Raw genomic sequence first — 23,387 nt, 5'->3', positions numbered from 1 at the left:
CAACATTGATGGGGTGTTAACATGAACATCATGAGTAGCAAACAAATCCTGTACCATGATTCCCCTATCTGCCATAATACTGTCACCCCTTTCAAACAAGTTTCTCTGTGGATCTAACAGTTCAGAGTTTTCTATTATCTGGCGATCACATGCTGAACCCCCATATGATTGACTTACATAGGAAACTGCACCACGAGGTGTACAGCCAATCATTGTTTTAACAGTGTTTCTATATGTTTGTAACTGGACCAAGACAAACTCTGGGCCTGTACATGGGAAGGTTTCCGGATAGGAACCTCTGTAGCATCAATGATAACTCTAGTGCTTTTGAATTTTTTCCCAAAATCTATGGGCATGTGTTCTGTAACAGTATCCCTAGTAGGCCATATAGGTAGCTCTTTTAGTTGAAAGTACAAAAAGTTGATCCAAGTGATAACTACTTTGGAAACAGTTGTCTCACTAACACTAAACTTCTCAGAAAGCTCAAAATCATCAGAGCCTTGACGTAGTTTGATCATTGTCAAAAAGAACTGATCTTCTGCTGAGAGGGATGTACATTTGTAATTTAGATCTCTAGCAGCAGGACCAAGGCAATTAAAGACAAACATGAAATGATGATAGTTAGCAAAGCCAGTCTAATACTGGACACCTTTTGGATTGTTAGAGTAGTTCTGAATGCGACAATCACCAATTATGTTGCATTGAGCCCCTGTGCTAGCGAATGTTTCTGTGACCGTGTCGTCACCAGGAATTTCAATAATGTCATCAATATTTCCAGGTGGCAGTTCCACCTCCTGCTGTACATCACCCATTAAACTGTCCAAAATGGTGCCGTTACCAGGGGCATTGCTGTTCTCAACCCTCTTTTGTTGTCGCTTTTCCCTTGGACTTGCTACAGATGTAGGCCTAAAAGGGAACACTGAAGGCACAACTCCATCCTTAAGATGGCCACGTTCTCCTGAAATAGTAATATAATTTTAGGCATGGCCTATGTGAGAGCGCAGCAATCCCGGTGCCCATGGAATTCGAGAAACAAGCACACATAATCTAGTCTACTAGAATAGTAAATCCCACGTGATTTGTTTCATCTATGCGGAACGTAGTACAGTTTCCGATGGTGTGAAATGTAAAACAGACTGGTCGTATCACTGCCTCAAATATCTTGTGAATTTAAATACATGCTTTCATGGCTTTATTTAGCGTAAGATATATATATAAGATATATAATATTAAAGTATATATCAACAAGAATTATGATTTAGATAACTTACTACAAAAACTAAGCGTAGAATAAGTCTAGCTATGACAAGGTGACGGGACAGCAGATCTCGCAGACGAGCAGCAGACGACAACAAAAAAATTCGGAAGTCCTCTTTATTTTCGGTGCTATATTTGGTAAACTTGTATGCAACTCTAACGGACCGGAGCTGCACTCGTAAAACACCGGAAATATTTTCGCTGAAAATTATACCGTTACGTTTAGAATATAAAAAATTAAGAAATTGTTCGAGATAAATTTTATTAACAAATTCTAACTAGTGTGAAGTCAAACATTTGCATATTTTTAAAATGTTAATATTTTGTTATCTCCCGAGAATGTGACTTTGAATACAGTCTTGCGCAACACTGGATCCTGTCGTGACTTCCTGTTTCCGGTTACTGAGAAAGTTTTTGAACTCTAAGTATATTGGGGGAAAAGGGGGGGTTTCCGAGACATCTCTACCATTAAGTTCGCTACGCGAACGGGCTTCCCCCGTTCGAGCTGCGCTCTCTATCAGTATGCTATCACACTATGTATCCGGCAATAAGTCCCATATGTCAAATAGAAATACTTATACATATATGTAAATAATTTTTCATCGTCCTATAATATGCCAACTCGTGCCTTCGGTTAGAATTAAGTGTTGATATGTACAACTATCTTAGTTATACTCTTTGCATTTATATTCCCCAACAGAAAATAATTTGCTTTGCATTATTTTCACTTGAATCAGATTTGCTACCACATTTACTTTTGAAAAAGTTACATACTTTACAAAAGAAATATACATTGTAGTAATACTTTTTTTTCACAATAAGTTTCTGTAATGCGAAGTTGAAATCTGGACTTCTTAATTACCAGTATACTATTTCAATAAAAGCAGTGGCTTTTCCACTGTGTTGCCAGACAAACGGTTACAATATTTGTTTTGTTGATATACTTTTCAGCAACATCACAGATTAGTTCTAAATTCTTATCCATATATGCAATCACTTCCTAAATTTTATGTTTATTTCAACTCCTTAACATACCTGCTAGACAATTTTTTTCACGTTTTATATACTTGATTCAATAGTAGATTAACCTACCTCTTCTCTCTGATGATGTTGCTGTATCACTGGGAAAAAAAGAAGAAAAACCACAAAGCAACACGAACAAATATAACAAATAAATCATAGAACAACAACAGTTTAATGTTAGTTTATCAAAAACTATATCTTTACTTTACTTCATTGCCACACTGGGTCTTTAACTGAATTTTATATAGGAGGGGACATTATGCATGTCGTTCATGTTGGATAGCTCTTATTTAATAATGTAAGCCCTCATGAACAATCTATATACATATAGTAATGTTAAACTGTTATACCCATTAGTTGTGTTCAGATTTGTTTATCTGTATTAAAAAAATCATATATTGTGAAAGTACTACTTATCATGTACATGCCATCATGAACTCTGGACTGTGCCATACATGTATACAGAAGTAGTACATTAATAAATCAAGTATTCATATCATATCTTCAAGATTCAGCAAGCCAGGAACAAGATCTAAAATTTGTGTTTTCCGAGTAAAGAAGTATAGCAATTTCCTGTATTAATTCTTACAGGATATTGTTATTCAATTCTACAATTTGCAAACAGTTTTTTTTTTTATTATATTAAGCTTGAGTTGTTTGTTAACCTTATTATGACTTAACAGTCATAAGACACATTATTTGTAAATCATAAATAGTTTCTGTCAGTAAAAACATGCTCAAAATTGAGTTAATACTGCGATAACAATATTTATCTGGCTTGGCCTTCTGAAGGATCCACGAATTTAGGACCTTCTTGTCACGACAGTGTAAACGAACAATGATGCGATATCAGCTGTCCAAATGGGTTCGGTTTTATTTCAATAACATACGATCTTCCTATTACATAATCATGATGTTTTACCAAAACTGTACTGTAGTGTTCAGTAGGATATGAATTGAATGTACGCGGAGTTGGGACTTCTAAACAACTCAAGCACAATTTAATTTAGTCCTACCGTATAGAGACTGAACTGTTCGCTGTATAAATAAATCAAATAACAAATGATTGAAATAGATAATAAGAAAATCGAATGATTGCCGTTTTTCATACCAAATAAGGTTTCCTTGAAATCACTTTGTTGAAAAGTGTGCTTTGCACACGAACGTCGGGTACACAGCAGTACTTCACCATCTAGACTAGGATTAGGCTCCTATAAGCCTATGTGATATAAAAGGGACCGGCGGCTACATCGAAGAGACCAGATCGCGCCTCCTTTACAGGAGAGTGATACCCCCTTGTGCAGCAGCGCCGTCTGGGGGGCAAAAATGTCGCGCTGGAAACCACTCCGAGTGGGTGGAAACCATTAGGAGAAAAAACTGTTCTTCAGTAGGAATGGCAAGGTTCTGTCCATATCAATATTGCATAAATGTATAAATCCGTATATGATTGTCCGTTGACGAGTGTTGAACAGGTTTTCGGGTTAAGGTAGTCATGTCCGTTGAATGTTCCATGTGAGAACAGACTTAAGATGTTCCGCCAATATATCTGTTGAAGGATGCTTTTTCCAGTTACCAAAGCTGCAAGCGATTATGCCGTCATTATGTGTGATGTTGGTGGAGAGAATGATCACATCCATGCTAAGAGTGTATCATCAGGTTGTTGCATATATATTGTCCTTTTAAAAATAGGCCATTGTTTCTTTTAAATAAGATGGTAGGATCTCGACAGTGAAAGTGGAATGGATAATAGGTAAGCCGGGGTTACCAGCCTTGACGATTTTAGGAAGGAGAAATGTATTGCTCGTGGAGAATCATAACCCTATCCTTGTCATTATACCTTTGTGGTATATCTTGATGGCGGCATCGACTTTTTGATAAATCGTTATCGACTTGACGATAGAACGTCGACAGTTGTCGATTGGTCTTCTGTATTTAGTCCTTTGTGTTCATGAGTTTATCTTGTATATTACAAAATTATGTTTATGCACATGAGATCAATCAATATATCCTGATAAAACTATGATTACTAGAAGAAATTTGTCAAATACTTGCGAAATTTTATTTCAATGATTAATATATGAGGTATATACACGTGTGTTGTAGGAATTTATACATGCACGCCTTTGAATAAAGTCGTAAAAGGAGAACCAGTTAGCGCTGGGGGAAATCATGCAAAAGCCTGTATCGTCTACAAAATCCACTGGTCATCTGCGTTAGCAATGGAACCTTTGAATAGAGCCGTAATAATCATACGGAACCCATTGTACGCTTTGAAGTCGTTTTTTCATTTCAAATATGGGGAACAAGAAGGCAAGTCTCTGTCAGAACGGAACATATTTGAAAAACATAAAGGTTTTGCAGACACGTCATTGTTTTTATCGTCAGGTAAGTAATAATGTTTATTGTCTTTTTTACTGGGTTACCCTAGTATGGACCTTTGAATATACATGAAGCATAGTGATTTCAAAAATTAGTTGAATAATCTGATATTCCTATAACTGAATGGAATTTGAAATCATTTAATGTGTTTGTTAAACTCTATATCAAATAAGCTACACGTGCCAGATTATGTTGATCACATACTGAACATATTAGGATTATATTATTATATATGTATAAGTGGAAATTTCAAAATTATTTCAGTGCTTGACGTGCCTCTCTTATATTACTCTACAGAGATAATCGTGTCATGGCATTTGTCACTTAAGTGTTACTACAATGTACACGTGTCTTAGTATAGTGATGACTTGGCCGCATGACACGGTTGAACTTCATTTTTTTAATTATCTAACATAAATAAGGCATATTTGATATGATTGGTATTATAATTTGAATCCAGTTTTGTATCAGAATAATTAAAATAAATCCACTTTCAGGGAATTCCCAAACAAATGTGAAGTCATATGCCAAAAGTGAATAGATGGTAGATAAAACCAATCGATATTTACTGATAAGTAGTGTACTTTAACTATGAAATTGGATCTGGTGACATCTATCAATTATCTGAGAGCAGTTCTTGGTATTAATTTTAGTATTATTACCAATTTTATAACAAGATTCAGATGAAAAAACGTAATATTCAAAGAGACAATGTGACTAATTTGTTCAATGATATCGCCAATTTTACGATGTAAAATCAACCGTACTTATTTGAACTGACAGTATAACTTAGTAAGTTAATTCCATGTGGTATTTTTCAATTCAAGCGTATTATGTTGTTACTGCTTTCTAAATTCGAGAGATTTGATACCCGAATCAAATTAATTGTATTAAAAATAATACACCTTGAATGTGCATAACAGGGTCATACTGAATAGAAACTTAATATCTGAAATATTACAAACATTCATGGTAGAAAGTCTATGGATGCTTATTTCCGTGTACATGGGCTCAATTTAAGTACATTGTTTAGCTATAAAGTATGTCGGTTTCGTCGATGTTCTATAGAGCTACCTACTTTTGGCGCTCAACATGCCCTCAGTAAGAAGTGTCAGTGTTAAGAACTGTATGCGCTAGAGCCCAGGCAACATATTTCTTTGATGTAGGCAATACATTTAGCATTTTTATTTTATGTGCGAAAAAGGTCACAAAACACGCGACACACCACCTCATACAACAAGTATGAAGTGCCAATGTGGAAAAGTGTAGGCCATAAAGATAATGTATGGAAAGAACGGTAGGAGGGATGGACGCAGCGGTAGGGGGCTAATAAGAAATTTACGTTTTTAATCTGTCTTGCTGATAACTAAGCACACACAAAGGGGAGGCCTGCCTTAAATGACTTTCGATGTTGATAGGACGTTAAACAATAACAAGAGGCCCATGGGCCTTAACAGTCATCTGGCAAACACTTACAGCAGGGACACACCCCTCAATCCAGCATCATTACCATAAATTATTTATACGCAGGCAGAAACATCTTAAAGCAAAATTTCAGCCAAGTTCCCATTTTTGGGGCATGTCCCTGTGGGTCGGACAAGCCTCATTTATATCAATTAGGGATTTCCCTTCCCCAATGATGTTTCATACTAAATATTGTTGTAATCAATTAAGGCATTAATGAGAAGTAGCATTTAAAAGCAATATTTAACCTTAGTGCTCCTTTTGGGCGCCCCACCCTTTCTTTCCCAAGGGCTCAGACCTGTCTCATTTATATAAATTATGATTGCTGTTCCGTTCAAATATTTCAAACCAAATTTGGTTGTAATCAATAAAGGCATTAAGAAGGAATACGATTTTAAAGCAAAATTTTTGTTAAGCTCTCCTTTTGGAGCCTCACTCTTCTGTCCCTAAGGGGCCCCACAAGCATCATTTATAAAAATTGTGATTGCCATCCCCCAATGATTTTTCACACCAAATTTGGATGAAATCCACCAAAGGGTTAAGGAGGAGTAGGATTTTAAAGCAAAAAATCACCAAAGTTCCCTTTTTGGGGCCCCATCCCTTGGGCCCCAGGGCTCACACCAGTCTCATTTATATAAGATATGGCCGCCCTTCCGCAATGCTGTTTCATACCAAATTTGGATGAAATCGACCAAAGGGTTAAGGAGGAGTAGGATTTTATAGCAAAAATTCACCAAAGTTCCCTTTATGGGGCCCCGCCCCTCGGGCCCCAGGGCTCACACCAGCCTCATTTATATAAAATAAGACCGCCCTTCCCCAATGATGTTTCACACCAAATTTAGTTGTAATCCGACCAAAGGGTAAAGGAGGAGTAGGATTTTATAGCAAAAATTCACCAAAGTTCCCCTTTTGGGGCCCCGCCCCTCGGGCCCCAGGAGGCAGACCATCCTCATTTATATAAAATATGATTGCCCTCACCCAATGATGCTTAATATTAAATTTGGAAGTAATCAGCCTTGGGGTTAAGGAGGAGTAGGGTTTTGAATGGAAAAGTGAGCACGGCGCACGACGACGGACGAAACACAATGGCTATAGGTCATCCTGACCCTTTAATTTGGGTCAGATGACCTAAAAATATGATTGCCCTCCTCCAATGATGTTTCACACCAAATTTGGTTGAAATCCACCAAAGAGGGTAAAGGAGGAGTAGGATTTTATAGCAAACATTCACCAAAGTTCCCCTTTAGGGGCCGCGCTCCTCAGGCCCTAGGGGTTAGACCAGCCTCATTTACATAAAATATGATTGTCCTCCTCTTACGATGTTCCACACCAAATTTTGTAATAATCCTCTTTTGGGTTAAGGAGGAGTAGGATTTTATAGCAAAAATTCACCAATGTTCCCTATTTGGGGCCCCGCCCCTCAGGGCCCAGGGGTCACATCAGCCTCATTTATATAAAATATGACCGCCCTCCCCCGATGATGTTTCACACCAAATTTAGTTGTAATCCACCCAAGGGTAAAGGAGGAGTAGGATTTTATAGCAAATATTCACCAAAGTTCCCTTTTTGGGGCCCCGCCCCTCGGGCCCCAGGAGTCAGACCAGCCTCGTTTATTTAAAATATGATTGCCCTCCCCCGATGATGCTTCAAACCAAATTTGGAAGTAATCCACCCAAGGGTTAAGGGAGGAGTAGCGTTTTGAAAGAAAAAGTTTACGCACGGCGGACGACGGACGACGACGGACGAAGCACGATGGCTATAGGTCATCCTGACCCTTTGGGTCAGATGACCTAAAAACCAATTACTCTAATCTTCCATGAAATTTCGAGCAGATGTTTAAAATAACGTTAAATATCCAGTCGGTCTTTCAACGAAAAGTACATTATCCTGCAAATGTAAAATGTAAATTAAACTCTAGCTAAATCATCCGTACACTATTTCTGTATACCTGGTAATTTTCGCCCTCGTTTAAATTTCGCAATTTCCGCCCATCGATGATAGGGCGAGTTAAAGATGAAGGCGAAATTTCAAGCTGAATTATAGGATTCATCAACTAGGCCAAATGTATATACCTGTGAACAAGAGAAAAGACTTGTCAGTCATTAGTCACGGCGCGATATACTTACGATTGATCGTTATTGCTAAACATCATCTATGCATATCCGATACTACTTGAATCAGTAAGGACTAAAGGAAAATCTGAGCACCGGTAAACGTTTTTTTCACACCTGAATACATTTCACATCTCATGCCGGTAAGACAATTGGGGAACTCGATAAGTCCCGAGTGTAACTGTATTGAGAATTCCGAACGGAATGTTTCGATTTTATAAACGAGGGTAATGATATTTCTTGAAAATCATTTAGAATTTAAAACGGGGCGAATACAATATGTATGTTTTGTGTTGATCAATAGCGAAAACAACCTGGGGCGAAAATTGCCAGGTATACAGTATATGAAATATATTTATATGTATACACATGACAAAGCCAGAGTGGTGTGTCAGAAGGCCAATAATTTTCTGCTTCATCGACGACATTAGTCATTTAGTAGACATCACTTCCAGATTTTTGTATCGCCATTGAAATATAACTTCTAAGAAAACTTCTTAAAGAACGGATGCCGATTATACCTTGATACATACATGTTCCTTGATTTTAGTTTCATGAATTGTTTCTGAATCTTGCTATATTTCCCGTCCGGAACACTTTGTGTTATTGTTCCCGAAAGTGTTTTTTTACCGTCTCAATCGAATTTCTGTGAGGAACAAAAACTAATTTCCTTATACCATATGCTACCAGTTTTATTTTATGCCGTTTCACTAATGAATACACGGGCTATAGCCGCCTCGATGATCGTGCTTTTAATTCATTTTTACATGGCTGATTACTGTCGGAAGAAGTTACTATATAATAGTTGAAGCCTGGCTCATTTTGACATGGTATTATTAATGTTGATGCATTATATTTGCTGAAATAAATAGTCAATTAGATTGGACAATATATATAACCGATCATTAAAGTGACTTTTATTGGTAAGAAATGAACGTAGAACCGTTAATCAGGAGAAGGGGGAGCAACTCTTTGTGATGGATACATGACTTATTTGGTATTTTGAGGAAGCATTCAATTGACAAGGAGTATATATATCGGATATTGGACAAGACAATTGTGTGATATTGTAGCTATCTCTAATGGAGGAACAAGACATCCAGAGAAAAAATACCCGGATTGTTTCTGGAGAAAGGCTAACAAAGCTCGAATTATCGACACTATTTATTACCGTAGCTATTCAACGTATTCTTAATGTAGCGCACTACATGAAGCATGTCTGTGTCCATTCAGTTATCAACCTCTGAATTGTTATTATATACATAAGAAAGAAAAAATCATCTTTATTAATACAACATGCAAAACGATAAATTGTTTAACACTTCCTTTTAGGCACTTAGTTTGGTTTCCTTATTTAGAGCTACTTTTTTTTATTCATATTCTAAATTAAACAACATTAGTAACATTTTTGAATTAGTGTTATGTCGTGGTATAATTATGTATATTACATTTCAGAATGGACTTCACACGTACAAACACAACTTCCTGCGTGGAAAGCCGTATACATATCCTGGATGAAGCGATTTAAAGGGAACAATCTGATTGTCCTTTACGAACATTTGAAAGAAAACGTTCCATCACAACTATTAAGAATCGCTCAATATCTTGGAATACATTTTAGCCCGAAGGACTTTTGGTGTACCTTAGTGAATCAAGAAGGAGACTTCCATCGCATCTCTCAGAACAAAACGGAGACTAATGTATTCAACCTGTTTAACGCAAAACAAAAGGAGGAGGTAGTCAAATCTGTCTGTGAAGTTTCTAACTTCGCTAAACATTTGAATATTGATTTAGATATTTCGGAATATCTGGTAAACCTGACTACCACGCCCGATATTGCTTGTCAATAACACAAGTATTGTCCTCGGATGAGGACAAGATAGCCTGTGTACGTCACACGAACACCCCAAATATGACAAATGACGGCAGTGGTCGATCAAAACTGTCACTGGATGTTCTATGGAAATATTTCGACTTGTTTGTTGCTTCTGATACGGACAGTGTGAAAGGGAAGACTAAGAAACGTTACTCACACAACATAATAGAAACGTCGGGTAATGTTATACACATAGACCAAAAACTAAAAACGACCAACACGAAGGTTTTCTGAAGCATCTGCTGGATTTCTAAATATTGGCGAGAAGGGATATACTCATATACTCATTATTTCAGGGGATAGTGGTTTAAGTATGCTAGCTGCCTTTGTGCGGAACAGATTATGAGCTGTACTCTTTGCAAGGACTAAATATCACACCGTCCTCGATGTACACAGGGATTGATATATTCCCTCGGCAATACTTAAAAAATCTATTATCGAGTGGAAGTAAAACATATACACGTAAAGACGATTTCATTTAAAGTATGTTTTACTGATTGAGCAAAAGAATTGAGCAACATACTCCATGGCTTCCAGCATAATCTTAATGTTTGAAGACATTGAATGCGATGTTCAGATTATGTTTTAACTCATCTGACACCTTGGCTCAATTTTGTTTTTACAAATTTGCTTTTCACTTCCATCCCATGTACTATTTTAGATAATAAATCAATTACAACAAACACATCATACAAAGTACAACGATATACTTAATATTGTTGTTAAATATATGTCTACACAAATTAAATGTACCGTTATGGATAAACCCAATCAAATTGAATATCTTGAACATCATCCATTACATTTTTGCTATGGCAACATGAAATCAAGAATATCTGATACATGCACAGATGTATGTTGATAAAATGCATTGTGTGATGTAGATAATTACTGTTACGTCTTGAGATGATTTAAGAAATCAAAAGAAAATGAACGATACCCGAAAGAAAAATGGAAAAAAACCACATGTACACGCAAACACACAAAAAGCAAGAAAAATCAAGACACTTGGAAATCCCGAACACACACTCATTAACACAACATATGTTTATATTGGCCTAGGTTTTAGTTGTTTATACGCTATTTTGCTGTTTCATACATGATTGTCATTGCTGAGTTACATTATTCCATCATACCTTGGGTGTCATGACCACATAAAGTATCGTGACATTTTTTTACCAGGTTGCCAATCAAGATGAGTATAATGTTTATAAATATTTACATTCAAAAACGGAAATGGTAAGATTTTTCAATTGCGTGACAAGAAGGGATGTTTGGACTATTTGTATGGTGTTCCCTAGCAGAGCATAGTTAAGTTGTCTAGAACCATGTCTTAATTTACACATTAATATATTACATTTTACTTTTATTAGAATGTTTTAATACAGGGGTCGATACATTTTGCCTTGTGTCTCGTACAACCGTCTTTTGCATTACACTGTTGAATGTACTAAGATTAATGATATTGATGAAGCTATTATTAGCACCATTCCATATGTTCATCCTATTTTGGAAAATATTACCACATAGCGTGGTTCTAGAACGATTCACATTAACAATTATTGAGTGACTAACACTGTGGGTATTTCTGGTCTGTTTATTACATAAGGTTGAGTAATTTCATGTAGATAGCTTTTGAGTACATGTATTTTGTTTGCTACTTTTAAGAAGACGTGTTTATTTTTATCCGTCTTTTCTGTAAACTACCCCATCCTATTTCATTTTATACTCGATACAATGGCTTGTACTTTTACTTATACCTTTAGTTATACGAATAACATTAAGCAGGATATATCCCAAGAGGTTTTTTTCTTGTCTTGTACAATTATTCCATATAACACATGTATACTATAGTATAGGTGTGATAAATGTGGTATACAATATGTTTTACATTCTGAAGACATATACTATTTTAGAGATCTTTTCAAAAATACAGTTTATATGGGCTGTCTAATTACAATGTTGATTTACGTAAACCCTAGATGCTTCTGATGTGTAATATTACCTACCTGGATTTCATAAAATACCTAGCCATGTGCCAAAATCATGAAACAGAATGTTTCTTTTGAATGATTTGTTTAATGTAGATTTTACCATATTGTCATTTAGTTTTTCTGTGGGCTTACATTAACCTATTTTCTGTCAGTTTTCAAGAAAACTATCTTGTCAAGAAATAGTGTTATCACTTTATTACGTTATTGCCAAAATATAGATATTCAAACGTGTATGTTCATTGTTCGCCAACCATCATCAGATGGTGGGCTAATCAAATTGCCCTTCGTCCGTGGTCCGTCTATCCGTCCGTAAACAATTTTTGTTATTGTTATTTCTTCAGAAGTACTGGCTGGATCTTTCTCGAATTTCTTATATAGGTTCCTCTTGGTCCCTACTTGTGCCCTTTTGATTTTCGGGCTGATCTGGAAAAACGAATTGGTCGATAGGCAGCCATCTTGGATTTGAGCAACGAGAGTTTGTTATTGCTATTTCCTGAGTACTGGATGGATATTTCTCAAATTTCATAAGTAGGTCCCTCTCGGTCCCTAACTGTGCCCGTTTTATTTTGGGGTCGATCAGAAAAACAACATGGCCGACAGGCAGCCATCTTGGATTGTATCCATTTAATATTATTATTGCAAAAAGGGAAAAGATCAAACTTTTAAAGAACAAATAAAGATCAAATGATGATCGGCGCCAAGATCTATCTGGGATATCTTGTTTATGGAGTAATATTGCAACATTTAACTATATAAATATTTGATGTTCAGTTCTGAGCTAGGTAAGCAAGTCTGATCAGCAACATGACAGTTACCAATTAGACATTATGAATATTAAAGCATCTGCACATTTGACAGAGTACATTCAGTGCTAATCATACCAGGTAGTATGGTTGTTTCATGTCTCTTTACAATTGGTGTGTTGAAATCCATTAAAATTGTTTAAGCATCAATTTGGTATTTTGTGTTTTTATTAATAAATAATTAAGCCTTCATAAATTGACAGGACAAATTATGGTACAGATAGCAGTCCACGTTTTGGTTTTGCAAGATAAATAAATGCTTAAGTGTGCAAGAAAAAAAATCATCAGTAGCTGATGTGGTAGAGACAAGTATCTATACTAAATTTATCATACCTCTACTTGATTTTCTCTCTGTATATATATATAGTGTTTATAGTATTTGATATGAATTCCCATTGGATATTTAAATTTATTAAATAAGTATAAGAATCTTTTATTTAAGCAAACCTCCTGTTTCATAAATCGCATATCAAATAGAAACAATTTAAGACCTTTTGAATTTTATTACATGATCACTTACTCGGGCAAATATTGCAGAAAATGTACATTTATGTGTCAAAATTGGAGTCACTTACAACATCTTTGATTTTCATTATTTAAGAAATAATTAACGATGATTCGTGTTCTGTTGCAGGATATACGACGATGACGTGGATAGTTTGCAATTAAATTAATAACGAAGGCCGCAAAATATCCGAGACCGAGTTGTATATCCTGCAACAATACACGAGTCAAAGTTGATTATTTCTATTCTACCATGCACTGTTAAGTTCTGAGATCTACCTCTTCCTAATAGAAAAACGGCAAATAAAACCCCGAGAAATGTGTCGCTTCGAAACGATAAGGCGCGCGTGCTAATGAATATTCAAAAGCTGACGTCAACCCCAAGCCAAGAACTCTCAATCCGCCTTTTCACCGTGAAAGACACAAAGAGAAAGACGTACGAATTCATCATAACACGTTTATTGTAATCGACGCTCTCCAAAGGTTGCCTGTGGAAATTGACCTTACAACATATTGTTTAGCAAAGTCTGCTCTGGGTTGATAGAAATTAACAATCTAGCAAATTTCTTCGTTGTAAAATACACGGTCTCCGACGTTCAAACGTTTTGGCGCCGCCATGTTTGTTTACAAATGCACGATTTTGGAGTGGAAAGATTGTAACAGCCGTGACTCACGAGCGTGTATTATTGACACGAGAGTATATTACTGGGAAATCATACATGGTTTTAAACCAATCAAAACTGGCGTTGCATAGCAAACGTGGTAGAATATGACATAATACAGCGCGTGTCATTATAAGCTATATTAAACTACCTTGGTAGTGTTCTATAGCAAAAATATTACATGGATGTACATGTACCGGTATTCACTGAATATAAACAATAATGTGATAAAAAAAGTCACCTGTTAAATCTGCTATGTTGTCAGGGAAGCACCCCCTCAGCCTCGTTTTCTAATTTAATGACGGATGCGTGAATAGAGCCTATCCCTATTGTGTGGTTTCAATGAACTTGCCCATTACATGTTATATAATTATCATTATTCTACATAATATAACCTTCAAAGTTGGTCATTGTAAAAATGTTTTATGTGTCGGCCATATTGGAAAAGTGAACCGAGATCACCAAGTATATTGAAAAATAAATTTTTCCAACACTATCATTTCATGAATTCATGAAATATCATTGTTGGATAAATTCATTTTTTGATATATTGTGTGATCTCAGTTTACTGTTCTAAGATGGCCGACACACTAAACCCTTAAGCTACTGATTATACCTTACCAACATACATGCTTTAATTTAAGAACAACCAATCAAAGACGTTAGACCATGTAACGTCATTTTCATTGGCTATTCTCAAATTTGAGCATTGGAACGTACTTAAGATTTTTTGTCAAACCGGGGCCAGATCTCACAGGAACTTAAAACACTGTCATCTCAATCACATACAACTTTTCAGAATATGCACTAGTCCTTCAGCATTGACGTTTTGAGAGATCTATGACAATAAAACATGATGGCATCAATTGTGACCATCCATTTCATCAATATAAATAATCATATTGCAAAAAAGTTCAAGAGCTTCGTCCCTTGAGGTTGGTGGATAGTGCAATATGTTTTCTTGGATGATGTGATCTGCAAGAGCTTGAAATTCATCACTGACACTATTTGCTGTTGGAGCTTGGCAGTACTCTTGCATAATCCCATCAACATGTCCTGGTAGGGACATTCTAAAATCCTTTGTTGCAAATACTTCTGGTTGGTAATAGAGAACATCTGGCTTTCCAAAAGGACCTTCTGCATTTCTACTGCATTCACCAGCTGTAAGAACCAATACCTAATACATTGCAGATGAACCTCGTCAGTTGTGTCCAGTATCCCATGCTCTGTCATTGATTTGAACAAATCCATCTATGTTTGCCCACACATACAACGAAGATTCCTCCAGAATCTTTCGATTCGTGTATTTATGAGAGGAGAGCCATGTATGAAACTAGAGAGTCCATGAAAGGGGTCAGTGTGGTTCCAACGAAGTGCATACTGGAGGTCACGCACAATGGAGTTCTCTGTCCCTTTATCAGCATAAATGATATATGGCACACCATTTATCTCACGAACATAATTCATGTAAAAATGTGCAATATATTCTGGGTTTTTGTTAGAGCTGCAAGCTTTCAACCAAACGACTCGTCTAGAAAATCCATCAATGGCTGCATGAATGGAAATGCCATAGGGTTTCAATTTATCCCAACCATCAATATGGATAGCAAAGTTTGGACCTTTGCTGAGGTAGTGCTGCCGCCGAAAAACATGACGACTGCGAGCATGTACACCTTCAGCATCCAGTACTGATAGAGCTAACATTACCGTTTGTGATGAGACGTTAATGTCATGATCATTTAGTAACCGTCTCCTCATTGCCCTGCAGCCGATATTCTGTCGGGTATTTGACAACTCTTTGCAGTATTATTCTCACTATATCTTCTAGTGGTGATTCGTTGTTTCGTTAATGCAAATTCATCCTCCTAAGTATGCGATGGACTTGTCTTTCACTAACAGCTGTATCATGACGAAAAGCCATAAATCCGATGATTTCCTTTATAGTATAGCCAGTATGGTAATATATCGCTTTCAGGTCATCCCTATCCAAAATTGCACCATCATTAACCATCAAGTTGTCAAATGCATGAGCTCCAATGTAGTGATTTCCGTTCATCTTTCTGTAAGACAATAACAAAGATATACATTTACTTCCATGTAATACGATATATTAGCAAGCTCTGTGGAATTTTCCCATTTCTAGTATCGTGAAATAGTAACAGTCCTAAGTAACCATTGTATCGACGGGTCGAGCACAGGGCGCCTGGTTACAAAGCTTGCGCTCTACCATTTGGATCCGAGCGGCAGAATGGTGGCTATCGCAGTTGAATTTCACTTTTGCCTGAACGTAATTTTCAGAAGGGGGTCAAATAAGATTTTTTTAGGCTTTAGGACAACTCGGGGATATAAAAAATCACAGGGTTTTGGCACATTTCCAACCAACGGTCCATATACATTGTATACATGTTATAAAATCTGAAATGTTTTTCTTCAATAAAGCATGAGCGCTTTCATATTCAATCTTCAGATGCTTTGTACAACAATAGTTTTGGTAACAAGGTATGACTTTATGAATAACAGTAGGTTGTCTATGATGACGTCATACATATTTTATGGTAGTCTGTTCAATTATGGCCAGTACACGATATAGCCAAAACCATTTTGAAACGTGTATAATTATCTCCAAAACCAATATCAAAGTTATCATGCTTTACTGATCAAAGTGTTTCCAATTTCCAATTTTATTATTTTCTATTTTAATACCACAGCTTTGTAAGAAACAAATCATACCATACAAAAACAGTTCAACGCTTCTATTTCCATTCCTTTTACTTTTTTTTTTAAATTTTTTTACATGCTATAATTCATATCTAAAATTCATAATTCCCGCCTTACCAAATTGGAATTTTAATCATCATCTTTTTTCTTCCTTCTTTCAAGATCTGTTGCTTGTTGTTCATGACGTTATTGCCTTTCGGTATGCGGGTATATTATGTAAATGGCTTGTCGATTTGGATTTCATGACGTTATTGACTTCCGGTATGTTAGCATAGTATGTACATATCTTATCGGGTTGGATTTCATGACGTTATTGACTTTCGTTATAATAGTTTAGTATGTAAATGGCTTGTCGGGTTGGATTTAATGACGTTATTGACTTACGATATCCTAGTATAATGGAAATTTGTTTAATTTGAGTTTATACACAACACATATATATATTTATTGCTAGCTACTGGTTATCAACTAACAGGTTATTTTTATTATCAAATTCTTCTATTAGTCTGATCAGGTATAATAGAATATAGATAGTGGCTTACTAGATGAATAGACAGTGGTTTGTTTACATCTTTGCGTATATGCAAATTTAGTAGTCGTAGGTAACACGTGATCAGAATCGACCAATGAGAGCCAAATAAATATAATAGAACAGTTAAAATTGGAATTGTGAAAGGGACAGCACGTGAAGTTTATACAAGTATTCCATTTGTCGTTGAATCGTAACCACCCACCATCCCCATGTCATCACCGTAGGGTAGCTATATATAGTCATGTACTTAATAAATCTTGATCAGGTGTAAACATGTAACTTTTAACATAGAATTGTAATCATATAGAAATTGATTTTAAGTTTGAGGTCATTGTTGGATCTCTATCTTAGTTTGATGTATTTATTTTGTTAAACACATGCAGTTATATGGGCTACTCACCACATATTATGTTTGTGTTCAGGTTGATTATGTTTTGTTTTAACCTATTCAAAGTCACTAGTAGCTTGTGGCTTTAGTTTATTTTGATGTAGTTTTGTAGTGTATATATATGTAACCATCCGGTTTCAGGTTTTCTCTCCGTGCTGAGAACGGCTTGTTCAGGTTAAGTATACCTACCTGTTACGGGCTACCTCCCTGTATTTGAGATGCCCCGGTCCAGGGTTTTTAGTAATAGTTACGTATTTACATTAATTACATGACCTGTTTCAGGTTACAACCCTTGTTGGGATTTACTCTGTTCCAGGGTTTTTAATTGCATAACCTGTTCCAGGTTACCTCCCCTTGCTGAGATTTACCCTGTTCCAGGGCTTAGTTATGTAACCTGTTCCATGTTACCTCCCTCAGTTGACATTTACCCTGTTCCAGAGCTTAGTTATGTAACCTGTTCCAGGTTACCTCCCTCAGTTGAGATTTGCCCTGTTCCAGGGTTTTCATCACATAACCTGTTCCAGGTTACCTCCCTCAGTTGAGATTTACCCTGTTCCACGGCTTAGCTATGTAACCTGTTCCAGGTTACCTTCCTTAGTGGAGATTTGCCCTTTTCCAGGGCTTAGTTATGTAACCTGTTCCAGGTTACCTCCCTCAGTTGAGATTTGCCCTGTTCCAGGGTTTTCATTACATAACCTGTTCCAGGTTACCCCCCTTTGTTGAGATTTGCTCTGTTCCAGGGTTTAACTACATAACCTGTTCCAGGTTATTGTTACGTTCACATGTGTTGTATATGTTTATTTGTCTGTTATGTTTGGTATTTAGTAAGCACGTGCTTTTCCACGTGGTTTTGTTATGATACCTGACGTCACGGTAGATATTGTAAATAGACAGTAGAGGTAAACCGGAAATGCACGGGCCAGGTGAGAGAACATATACGCATACCTGTTGGTTTGAGCGCCGTTCGCGCTAAGGGATATTTCCGATGTAAATATACCCATCCAGGAACAGTAATACACAGACTGTGGTGTGTATTCTTTTCTTTCTCCTGTAAATATGTTTTATATGTTTTTGACTGTTTTTGAGTCTAAAAAACCCTGTAATATCTGTCGAGTCAGTGGGTTCCACTCTAGCGTAACGACCTTGATTACATGTTACCGATATCTAGGTATAGCATATTGTATATGTATATACTTTAAACAATAATATAGTGGAAATATTGATATCAGTGATGTTAAAATGCATATATATATATGGGGCAAAGAAGTAATTCAAACAGTGTGGACAATGAGGCTTGTTAAATTTTCGAGGCAATCCGCCCCTTTATCAAAACACAAAAAATACAAATACAATCACATAATATATATAAGAAGTACTGAAAATACAATAAAATACAATAAGAATAATGTTTTAGTAACTGGAGAAACAACAATGAACCCTTCGGCAAACGTGGGCCGAAGGCGGATTCTAGCGTGACTGCATTATGTTCAACACTAGAACGCTATGCGACCAACGGCCGAGATATTTTGAATTCCCCCGCACGTGAAAGTATATCGAAGAGTTCAAAGACGATTCGTCCCTAAATACTGCAAGTGGACGACATTGCATTGATATCAGATTTCAGAATAAAAATGTTGCATTATCGTCTCTACAGTGATTGATTAAATATCGTGTACAAAGTCTGAAAAACTTTTGAAATATATCTTTTTGATAATTAGAATTATAGAGAGTGGTGTGAAAAAAACTACTACGAATATGTATCAAGACTGAGAATATAAGAAATACGAATGCCGAAGTGTCCCTACAGGACGCTACGGGAAACAGACGGTTCGGGCCAAATCGAACCAAAAGCATACTGTTGATGGCGGGAGGCGACTAAATGTGAGTCTCAAAGAGCAACAATGAATTGATGCCCAAAAAAGTACAGCAGTTATGAAAATTTTAACAAATTGAATAATTAACTACATGAATTGTCAAACCCCGAGGGTAGCAGGTTTGGAGATTGGTAATCCAGTATCTTTCTCTGGAACGACGTTTCGTTTCATTCCAGGTAGGACAGTGATCAATGGCGACTCTTTATCGTTGGAGACGCCAATTCACCGATACATTTGGTAAGTACACATAAACACTGTATAGGAGGAATAATGTGTTGCATCTCCAAGGAAGGATTGTATAAATGTCGGTCTTAGAAACTAGGAGTGACTTTGTATGGTGAGTACTTTGTGCTGTGTTGTCGTTATATGTGTACATTTTTTAGTAAGTTTATCCAACTAAGATTAGTGATGGCGATGTCGCAGGAACTTATTGACCAAGCGAAGGCACTTGGATACGACGGCCAGGATGTGCCCGACTTTGTAAAAGAGGAACAAGCACGAGCGCGAGATGAACGTGAGCAAGCAAGGTCCATACAGAAAGCTGAACGTGAAGCACAACATGCTATAAAGTTGGCTGAGGAAAAGAGAGCACTTGTTAGAGAACAGGCGAAGCTGGAAGCTGAGCGTGAAGCTAGAGCTGATGAAAGGGCAGACAGGGAACACAAGCGGAAATTAGAACTGTATCAGGCACGTGTACTTCCAGCTAGACAGGATTCGTCGTCGCATGATACACACATGCAGAGAGGGCCAAAATTACCAGCATTTGACGAAACGAAGGATGACATGGATTCGTACATACAGCTATTTGAAAGGTACGCCACAGCGCAGAAATGGGATAGAGGAACCTGGGACGCTAGCTTGAGTGCATTGTTAAAGGGTAAGGCTTTGGATGTCTTTTCGAGGTTACCAGTAGAAAGAGCTTTGGAGTTCGATGAACTCAAGAACGCGTTGCTGAAACGATTTGAAAAGACTGAAGAAGGTTTCCGGAAAAGCTTTAGGAATTCAAGACCAGAGGGAGGAGAGACGTTCAGCCAATTCTCTGTTCGTTTAGATAGTTACCTGGAACGTCGGGTGGAGATGACAAGGACGGAGAAAACCTACGAGAGGTTTAAAGATCTGATTATAAGGGACCAGTTTCTTTACTGTTGTGGACATGATCTGACTCTGTTCTTGAAGGAGAGAGTTCCAGCATCAATCGATAAGATGTCTAGGCTTGCTGACCAGTTTGTGGAAGCACGTGGTACAAAGGCTAACCTGATGACGGCAAGAGGAGTTAAGCCAAGTAGTAATAGGGGTTCAGCACCAGTTACCTCGAGTACGGAGACAACCCAAGAGAAGAAGTCCACAACTTCAACAAGCAAGCGATGCTATTACTATTAACAGGCTGGGCATTTATCGTTTGACTGTCGAGCCAAGCAGAAGGTATCTGGAAACCGTGTTCAATTTCAACAAATTTTATTTCTCAAAGAAAATAATTCTGAAAGAAAAAGGATTGAACAACAGGCATAGCCTATGTAAGTTCTCTCCATTTAGTAACAATGAGTATATACATGTTAACATCATTAATATAATATATAATATAGTGAGATATCAGTTAAGTAGGGACAACTCTGAATCGAGTATAATTAGTCGATTTTATTAAATATACTCATCCAGTTTATTTTTATAGAAAATTTTAAAATCCTGTAACCAAAACAGGATTCCCTCCGCCTATGGGATACCGACCAGTAAAGTCCATAACAGCTAGGTAGCTGCTGGTCATCCACCCATAAGCTTTGGGGACCAGTCATGGATACAACATTCTGAGTTTTAATTTGATAAAGACAGTTAAGAAAGGCAAAATTAGTTAGATAATATATTTAGTGGATTCCGTAAGGTTGCATAGTTGGAGAGTGATTACTTGAATTTGATAGAAGTATGATTGAGAAATGATTATAAGAAAAATAATTAATATACGGCACGACTATGAGCAATAGAAATATGTAAGCAGTAAATATGTATGCAGTAAATAGCTATAACTATATACTTGCTTGCAGGATAAATGTATATATATGGATGAAAAAACAAGTATTTTCATTTTAGGGTTCAGAATCTATTAGTATCTCTGATATATTCAGTAGTAGCTTCAAAGATAAATAAATTAGTTTGATGATCACACTCACCACAGCCTGATAAGAGTATGTCAAGGCTAAAGTGACTGTGATCTACATCAAACAACTTTTCTTTAAGGATATCTCGAGGTTCACTGTAGTTCCTACAACTTAGAAAAAAGTGAAAAACAGTTTCATATTCATTCCCACATGAACATGATGGCGAATCAATAAGATGATCTCTGTAAAGATCAGAGTTTATATTGCTAGACGAGTTTCGAAGCTGACAGAGTAAGATATTATATTTTCTATTACCTGCATTAATATAAGCAGGGTTTCGAGCAATGTCAAGTGGTATATCACTTACTGTGTTCGATAAAATTTGTTTAAATTGGTACAGCGATGTGATATTTGTCAAGTCAACCCTTGCTGCAAGTTTATTATAGTCATTAAGTGTTGCTGGAATAAAGCTTTTGGCATATATATTTGTTCTACTCATAGGAGTAGTGAAGACTCTTTGATTTCGTAACATGTACAAGTCATTCATATTGTTATAGTGTGGTTCTACTAATTCATTTAAATAATTTGGGGCAGTGCCTGTAAGAATTTTGTAAAGAAGAATAAGTCTATGTTTTTTCCTCCTTGCAGCAAGAGTGTCCCAACCAAGTTCATTATATAATTTATAATGTGAGGTTCCTCTACGCAGTCCGGTAATGGTTCGAGCCGCTTCTAATTGAATAGATTCAAGTAGAGTAGCCTCTTGCTGAGTACAATTATCAAAAATGATATCACCATATTCCAATATAGGCCGAATATAGGCTGTATATATAGTGTTAAGTGTTTTACGGCTCATTTTATATTTTACAGATTTCAATAAGTTTATACATTTATAAGCTTTTGTATAAATATAGTTAATATGGTGATGCCATTTACCATCTTGCGATAAGAATACTCCAAGATGCTTATGATTTGGCACATTTGATATTGTTTCATTTTGAAATATGATATCTGGACATACTATATCCCTTTTCCTGCTAAAGGTTACTGATTCTGTCTTAGAAGGATTGAATTTAATATCCCACTTTTTGGACCATATATTTATGTTTTCGAGATCACTAGCTAAACTATTAGCTGCATCAAGTGAATTGGTTTGTATTACCTTAGAAATTGAAGTATCATCAGCAAATAGCCGTTTCTCATTTGTTATACATTCAACAATATCATTTATATAAATTAGAAACAGAAAAGGACCGAGGACTGATCCCTGGGGGACACCGGCACTTACCTGTCTATACGTGGAGCTGTAACCCTCTGTCATCACTCTATGTTTACGATTACTTAAATAACTCTTGAACCAATTAAGTAACTTACTTTTAATGCCATACATTTCAAGTTTAAATAACAAGCCAGGATGCCAGACACGATCAAACGCTTTGCTCACATCCCAAATATTGACCTAAGTTCCATTCCTTTATCAAGTTTTTTTAATAATTGTATCATACATGGATAATAACTGATAAACAGTTGAGTCACCTGGAATGAACCCAGACTGGTATTTTGTTAATAGTTCAAACTCTAATAAATGATTATATAAATGTTTGAAAATTATTTTTTCTAATATTTTACTGGAACAGGAAGTGATAGAAATTGGGCGATAGTTTGAAACATCATTTTTATCACCTTTGCCTTTATATATAGCATTAATATTAGCC

General features: G+C 36.4%; 1 pseudogene; it reads right to left on the bottom strand.

Moving 5' to 3' along the window:
• Positions 1-635: 635 nt before the first annotated feature.
• LOC117332296 lies at positions 636-15,831 on the bottom strand (annotated as a pseudogene).
• Positions 15,832-23,387: the final 7,556 nt, after the last annotated feature.

Source organism: Pecten maximus, chromosome 8 (genome assembly GCF_902652985.1).
Source record: "Pecten maximus chromosome 8, xPecMax1.1, whole genome shotgun sequence".
Taxonomy (NCBI): domain Eukaryota; kingdom Metazoa; phylum Mollusca; class Bivalvia; order Pectinida; family Pectinidae; genus Pecten; species Pecten maximus.
This window is presented reverse-complemented; position numbering and strand designations above follow the sequence as displayed.